Source organism: Botryllus schlosseri, chromosome 13 (assembly GCF_051294905.1).
Source record: "Botryllus schlosseri isolate E-star chromosome 13, Bs_hap1, whole genome shotgun sequence".
NCBI lineage: Eukaryota > Metazoa > Chordata > Ascidiacea > Stolidobranchia > Styelidae > Botryllus > Botryllus schlosseri.
This window is the reverse complement of record NC_137248.1, coordinates 7,953,551-7,960,999: the sequence shown is the minus strand read 5'-3', so window position 1 is coordinate 7,960,999 and position 7,449 is coordinate 7,953,551.

Genomic DNA, 7,449 nt, shown 5'->3' with positions numbered 1-7,449 from the left:
ATCAATATCATGCAGACAGAATGAGGTATCTAAGCAAAACTCGGTTAATATTGGCATATAGAATATCCATCAAACATAACACAAGATAAAGCTTTAACCTATTCATATTCATGCACGATTAAATGTATTTTAAATACTCCAAGGTTTGTTTTCGCATATAAACTATGCGACGGCCTTTCCTGCCGAAGTGGTATCTTTCAGGGTTTGTTAACACATATAAAATGTGACGGCCTTTCCTGCCGTAAAATAACTCATTGGTTTGTTTACACATATAATGCATGTGATGGCCTGTCCTGCCGTAAAGCAGCTCCGAGGTTAGTTTACACATCTAATGAATGTGACGGCCTTTCCTGCCGTAAAGTTCATTCATGACATATCGCTACATGATACACCATTCAATCACAATAGTCATGCACGATCCAATGTTTTAATCACTATCTGTTATATCTCTGCGTTCCTTTGTATCGGTGTATATAAGCTTTTTATTCATTCGTATGTACCGTGTCTCACACACAATAGATCTGATTTACCACGAATCTTTAACTCTACACATGCTCCAATAAGGTAGAGGTTCCTAGCTTAGTCTAAGGGTGCGTAGCTAGTTGTAACGCATAACTCCGGGAGGTTCCAACATTAAGGACTTTGTATCGTTGACCCGATTAACATGGCCATATGCCAATTAAAGTGCACTTGATGATACTACCCTTAACAAGTTGTTGCTTATTCGAACACTGTTAGATACCCAGGGTCCCTTTTACGGGTTTCTGAAGAAATCCCTAACCATTTCTAATCCTAAGCTTCTATCCCGCTAGGGTGAAGGGTCCCGACACTAATATAGGGCGTGGTCGGTGTATAACGCCTAATTAAAGCCTACAGGCGTAGTACTCGCTATCATATTACTGTAGTAACAACCAATTATTCATATAATAAATGTTCGCTAACCCATACACATCTCTACGTCATAAAATGTTAGAGCCATTTTAAAGCAACCTGATGGTATTGATCAAAGATCCAGTAAAGGCAGCGCTTGAACAAAATGGCGTCACTATACAATAATACATCAAAGTAACCATCGCGTGAAAATACCAATGTCCTGTTATGACTCACGCGTCTCGTCATCATGCCGCAGATAGATTCATGTCGTTGTTCGTCAAACGCACCCTCTCCGACCTCCATCATCGTATGTTCAGGACATATTTGGCAATCGTACGCTTGGGTACTCTGTCTTGTGCATCTATTTCGAACCCGATTTCTTCAACTCCCTTGCTGATGAAACGATTCTTCTGCGTATCTCTTCTTGATTTTGCAGCCGTCTTGATCGCCTCTTTTCTCCGCCGTCTTCAACGCGACTTCTTGCGGGCATTGTTTGGCACGTTCCAACCTTTGGTTCACTGGTCCTTGCTGAGCAGTGATTGATAGTGCCGGATTTCTTCTCATCTCGTTCATTTGACTTCATTAAGCCCTAGATTCTATCGAGGGGAGCAGTTTTTCGGGACTGTCGAATAGTAATTTTAGAGTTGGTACCACCAAGTCGTTCATTAATGCCAACCGAATGTCCAGTTCATATCGATACTCTCATGCCATCTCATCACTTCAGTCAGTCTTATTATGGCCTCATTGCGAGCAGGGCAACGATCTTTGGCATGTTTTCGAGACGCTCTTCTTGTCATACAAGTTGTAGATACATTCGATGCGCACAGGGAGGACATTAAATACACACATGTCAAATTACTGCGTCATTTACTATCGTAACGTTGCCAAAATACAATAATTTGCATGCTCGCACTGATCATGGTGCCATAAGCGCACTTGTCAGACACATCCATTTCGTGAAACGAATGTGCAAACAAGGCGGGTCTTATTCTAATGTCATACTCGATCATCGACACATCAGTTTCGAAAAACGAATGTGTGGACAATTTCAACCATGGGTTACTTTTCTAAGGTCTTTATATTAGCAGTACTGGCCTGAGATATTCCTAATGTTATAGGCCTATTATTTCCGATTATAATATTCATTTTTATTCAACCTATGTAGTGCCATAGCAACTTACAACGTAGCTGCGTTGTAAATCGCTATGGTAGCACCTTAAACGTTTTAGAATATCAGCCGATTTTCTCCAAGGTATAGCACCAAGGTATCGATGTATAATAATTATAGTAACCCTAATCGTTTTGGAAAATTTGTCCGTCTTATCCAGGATCTAACATCAAGGTACGGATATCTATCCATCTGTTATATTTGCCCTAATCGTTTAGGAAAATTTGTCCGTCTTATCCAGGATCTAACATCAAGGTACGGATCTCCATCCATCTATTGTGGATACTATCCTTATCATTTTGGAAAATCTGTCCGTCTTATCCAGGATCTAACATCAAGGTACGGAGGTCCAGTTTTTTAAACCTATTTTTATATTTAAAAATTCGCAATTCTTATGATTTCAAACAATCTTCGTTATCATAAATACGGGGGTCTTTTAACTATCGTAATTCCTGCACTTGATAAATTTTATCGAATCGAAATGCTTTATTTCGATACTTTCAGTGCCATATAGTGACAGTCAGCTTCCTCTAGCGACAGTGAACGCGTTTCCGCGTACGCATAAATCTGGACTTCGGGGAAGATCACCCATTTTACGAGATTACGTTCAGTCTTCTCATCACTTAGTATCTCTACCCACTCGGGGTTCGCCATTTTCAAGGCTTTTACCCAGTTTATGCAGATATCTGCGAACGCCATTTGAAGAGGTCCTTCAGGATGAAGGCTCCCTGCGTAAGTATCTTCCCACTCGTTTTCATCGAGCTCTTTACCAGCCCAATCACTGTCGCACGTTTGGAAGCCGCTATTTCTTTCCCAATAGCGATATCGTAGACTGGAATCGTCATTAAATATATCATAAAGATGATCTGTTAACGAGTGTGTTGTCATGAGAAATTTCAACGACTTTAGTCCGTGATCGATAAAGTCCTCTTTTTGAGGTTTCGATATTAGGTGCTCCGTCTCGGGTTCTTTGCAACGCAAGCCCAGGCACATACTAATATTTCAACGTTTGTTATCGATGCAATAAACCTTAAATATGCACATAAAGAAAAGTTTAAATCGACCACTTTCGCTTGATTGGATATTTTTCCAAGTGTGCGAAGCCCAGGTCCAGTCCAACTACTATGGTATTTTTTCACGCAGAGCAAGTCGAGTTCATGCTTTATACAGCTCATATGTTAGCGCTGTTGCGGTCAACCGGCTGCATGTATCACGTGCGGTAACAGTTTCCGGCAGCTTACAGTTGAGCGCAACATGGACTGAATAAAAAAACAGCCACTGACGGCGCTCAAAATGAAGCAACCTAGTAAACGCAAAAGAAACATCTTGCCCCCCACAAAGGCATTCTTTTATTGTTTTATATTTTTTTTTTGAAGATGATTTTATACTCCGTATAACCTTTATCTTTAGTTTTCTCTTTATCTTATGTACATATTTCAAGATTAATTCATTTTATATTTTTTTTTCACAATAGGTTTTTATTTTTTAGGATTTTTATCTTAGTGGGTATTATACTATGATACAATACGCGTATATAAACAATTTAATATATCTCTCCGCCCCTGCCTTCCCCCCTTTCTTTTACAGGAATTGTCAACGGTCACATTCCTTCCAGCATACTTACAACGTGTCAAATGGGAGGCGAGGTCTTCCCATAGTTAACCAAAGTGTCATACTGGATAGGAAGTGCCGAGAGTCGTGCTCATTATTCATCTACAGAACTCCATGACGTGAGCATCTGGTAGGCTTAATTTTTCCCCATTAATATAAACCGACGGATCCTCAAAAGGAAGACACCTCTTACCATTTGGTAAGTGCCAAGCAGTGTCACTTAAATCCATAGAGTGAGGGGGGTGCCGAGAGACAGGGACGGGAGTATGCTTTCCAGATAAATGTACATTACTATTTACAGATCAATTTGCGGTTTAGATATAATCAATAATAGTAAATTTCATATCCACCTGAAATTCTCGGGGTATTCTGCGTTCGTGCAATTATTGCTAATTTTACAAACTACCTCACCGTCACTCAAAACTTCCTTACTAGCCACGAATTGGCCGGTATTATGCCTATACACCCTCGTGGGTTTTTAAGGTTCCTTTTGAACCAAGGACGTTACGCTTCCTAGATTTCGCCCTACCTATTCTAACTCCGTTCCTACAAAATTTTTCCATGCCTTAGCCTAGACCCGGACCGATGTGTGCCATGACTCGTGCAATGGGCCATGCAATGCCTCGGAGAGATCTACGGCACATGAAGCAACTCCACATAAGGTTTAGTTGCCATCGGTACGAGTGCTGGATCTTGGGCCCAAGATTACTAAAGAGTAATCATCTAAAAATGGACCTATCCCACCCTAACTACAATCTATCTAATCACTACTGAAACAGAGCCCATCTTGGACCTGTGGCAATAAGGACACCGTCCTCCGCGCCGTCCATAAGTCCGCGACGGATGCTCTGATTTAGGGACTAAATCCCAGCTGGAGGGATGCCAGCCTAGACAAAAAGTGGGACAAGAATCTTTTATTCAACCTTGGCTTATTTTCCAATTTGAAGCTGATACAAACCTACCGGTTGGCAGGTTCATATTCCTTACTTAGTGTAAGGTCTGCTCGGCAGCGCTCGTAAATCGCCGTGATTAACCCAACACCTCTAAGCGGGACCCCGCGCATTTCCCAGCCTAGTCTTCCAGGATGGGCCTACATAATAATGTTCGGACAACGATGATCCCGGGTACCTGTTGACAGTAATTACCAAAAAATGCCATTCGAAACGCAATAATTAGCATGCACTAATTCAACATATTCCCACACTTGATAAAAGTTGCAGCTAGCGCCCTAAGGTCTATTTTTACAAGTTAATTATCTTATTATTTCACGTCCTCCTGTTCTGCCCAGAGACTTCTAATTCGGACATGCTCGCGCAAGCCTTGGGGTTGCCGCGGGCCGCGGCATTAATAATAGGGATATTAAATATAGTAATTCCAAGTGGCCCCCATTCGACGGTTTTTCATAAACGAGAATCCCACAACCGCCAAAAAAAAATCCAAATTACTTATGATAGTATTTTACGTTGGACATAAAAAAAAACAGACATTCCACGAGGATCGCCTTAGGCCAACCGTAATTTGTAATATTGTGAGTTATATTATGGCGAATTTCGCCAGGATTTCCACAGCAACTTTAGAGCGAACTTCAACCTTTTTTATTTGAAAGGTACGTGGCCTTTAAATATTTTGTTCAACACTTGAAATGTCCAAATTTCGCCGCGGCTCGTCCGAAACGTAGGCATGGGTGCAAGCGGCCCGCGGGCTGTCCCCGAACTTTTACCATAAGTCGCTTACATCTGTGAGCACAGGGGCTCAGATTCACACTGAAAGGACCAGCACGATTTAGGACAATCGACAGGGTAACCAAAGAAGGCACAGGCCGAAATTTTACAATCGGGAGCATTTTTGGTGTGGTGCACTAACAAGACGATTTAATGCGCACTACTTCAAGCGCGTAGACAGCCGACCAAGGCTCCACCCTTCTATGACCGCAACTGCGTTAGCACTGCTACATGGGACACGGAATATTTATAAGGTACTCAACCCGGCGCCTTTGATCCTTGGTGTAGCCCTGGTGTCAGCCGCAGTCCCGCGCGCAGCTACGTTTCTTTTCTAAGCTTCAACTCTGCTGCGTCGTGTTCGAGCCCAAAAATCGGACTGAATTGGGCTGTGTTGTGCGGCCGATTATATGGGTTTCTGACTCAAAGGATAAACCAGAGCTTCCTCTCCTTAATAGCTGGAAACTAATTTCGGGTCTAGTTAGTATCGAGTCATCTCTCTTTATACTTTTTATGAGTAATTATTCGTGTTCCAGCTGGTGGCAATTGACCAATTGTTCTCTGGCTGCAAGGCCGTTAAACATCCTGTCGGCGTGCCCATTTTCGTCCGCCTTCGGCTTTTTCAATGACCACGAGCCATGACTCGCGCGCAACTCGAGGTCCGCAGCTTCGGTCCTAGCAGCGCCATTTTGAATGAAAATTTCAGGCGCCATTTTGATTGAAAATTTAGCCGTCATTTATTCTCGTGACCATTCATTGCAGTTCGATACTATTGTATCCCGCATGTGGCAATTCACGATAGTATCTATCATCTTTTCTCCGACTAGGGAGATATTATCTTTTGGTCGTCAATCGCAGGTGTACTATAGGTTATTCAGCAACCCTCACGCAACACGCCCAACAACAGGTATTCTCCAATTCGGATTTCCGAGCGTAACCTAGCCAAAACTCCGAGGTCTCAGTATTTTTTAGGTGTCAGAGACATACCCTTTACGAAGCAAGCCCCGTCGACCTATAATTGGCTGAAGCGCCGACTTTGAGAATCACATTTAGCCCCCTTTTTTATCAAAAGGGACCCCTATCGCTTATCTATTTCTTTAAGCCGCAGGCGGGCGCTGTTGTTTCATTTTGCGCACACAAAATTCAACCGAGCTTTTCGCAACCTGGGTTGCGGCACATAAATCAATAACCCATGTCTTAACAATTGTTCTTTTTATGTTATATTGAGGCATAGCTAGTTCATGGATCTTTTATCCACGACTGGGTCCTTCCTCACGCTATTCTCAGGGTATAACTAAACCGAGCGCTTATTCGTAAATCATGTCATTCGGGATTATTCGCGCTTTCCACTAACGGCGCGCAAGGTCCACGTCTGAGGCAACGTCGCAATGCTAAGATCAGATTACGTGCATTTGGCCAAGCTTTACGGAACACCCTATTTATCATAACGAAGAGTATCGTCCTATACAGTTGACATTTCTGGTTATTGGAGCAAGATGTACATTCCCTTTGATTTGCCTCGAAGGGATAAACTGATACAATATAGTCCACTATAAAATCATTTCAGCCGTGCGGTATTATCCCAGTTACCTCAGAACGACCGTTTCCCAGAAACTCTCAGTCAGGAAGCGGCAGCGGTTTCATGCAAGCTTAATCGTACCATATGGCGCAACTCGTTACTGTCACGATCCTATTTCCCCAAAATTGCAAATCCCGATGGTTTGAAATTCGACCCGTGAAACCGCCTAGCCCGAAACAGTCCGCTTCGCTATTCTACTTGTAAACAAACGCAGGATCCGCGCGACAGCCAACCCCACGCCGAGCATTCCTACGATTGGACATAGTAATGTCGAAGGTTTTAGTCAACCAGCGACGGTTATTTTGGCAGTGGTTTTATCGTCACACCGATCTTGTTGGCACCGGTCTTTCCCTAGCTGTATGTCGGACAAAATTTAATGTCTTCATGTGTCCCAGCGTGGAACGGTTTAGTTTCGCAAGACCTTTGTCACATAGGTACGCACCCGATCGCTGCACACCCCTACGTTAGAAAATCTCCCATGTACGGGTGAAATCAGAATA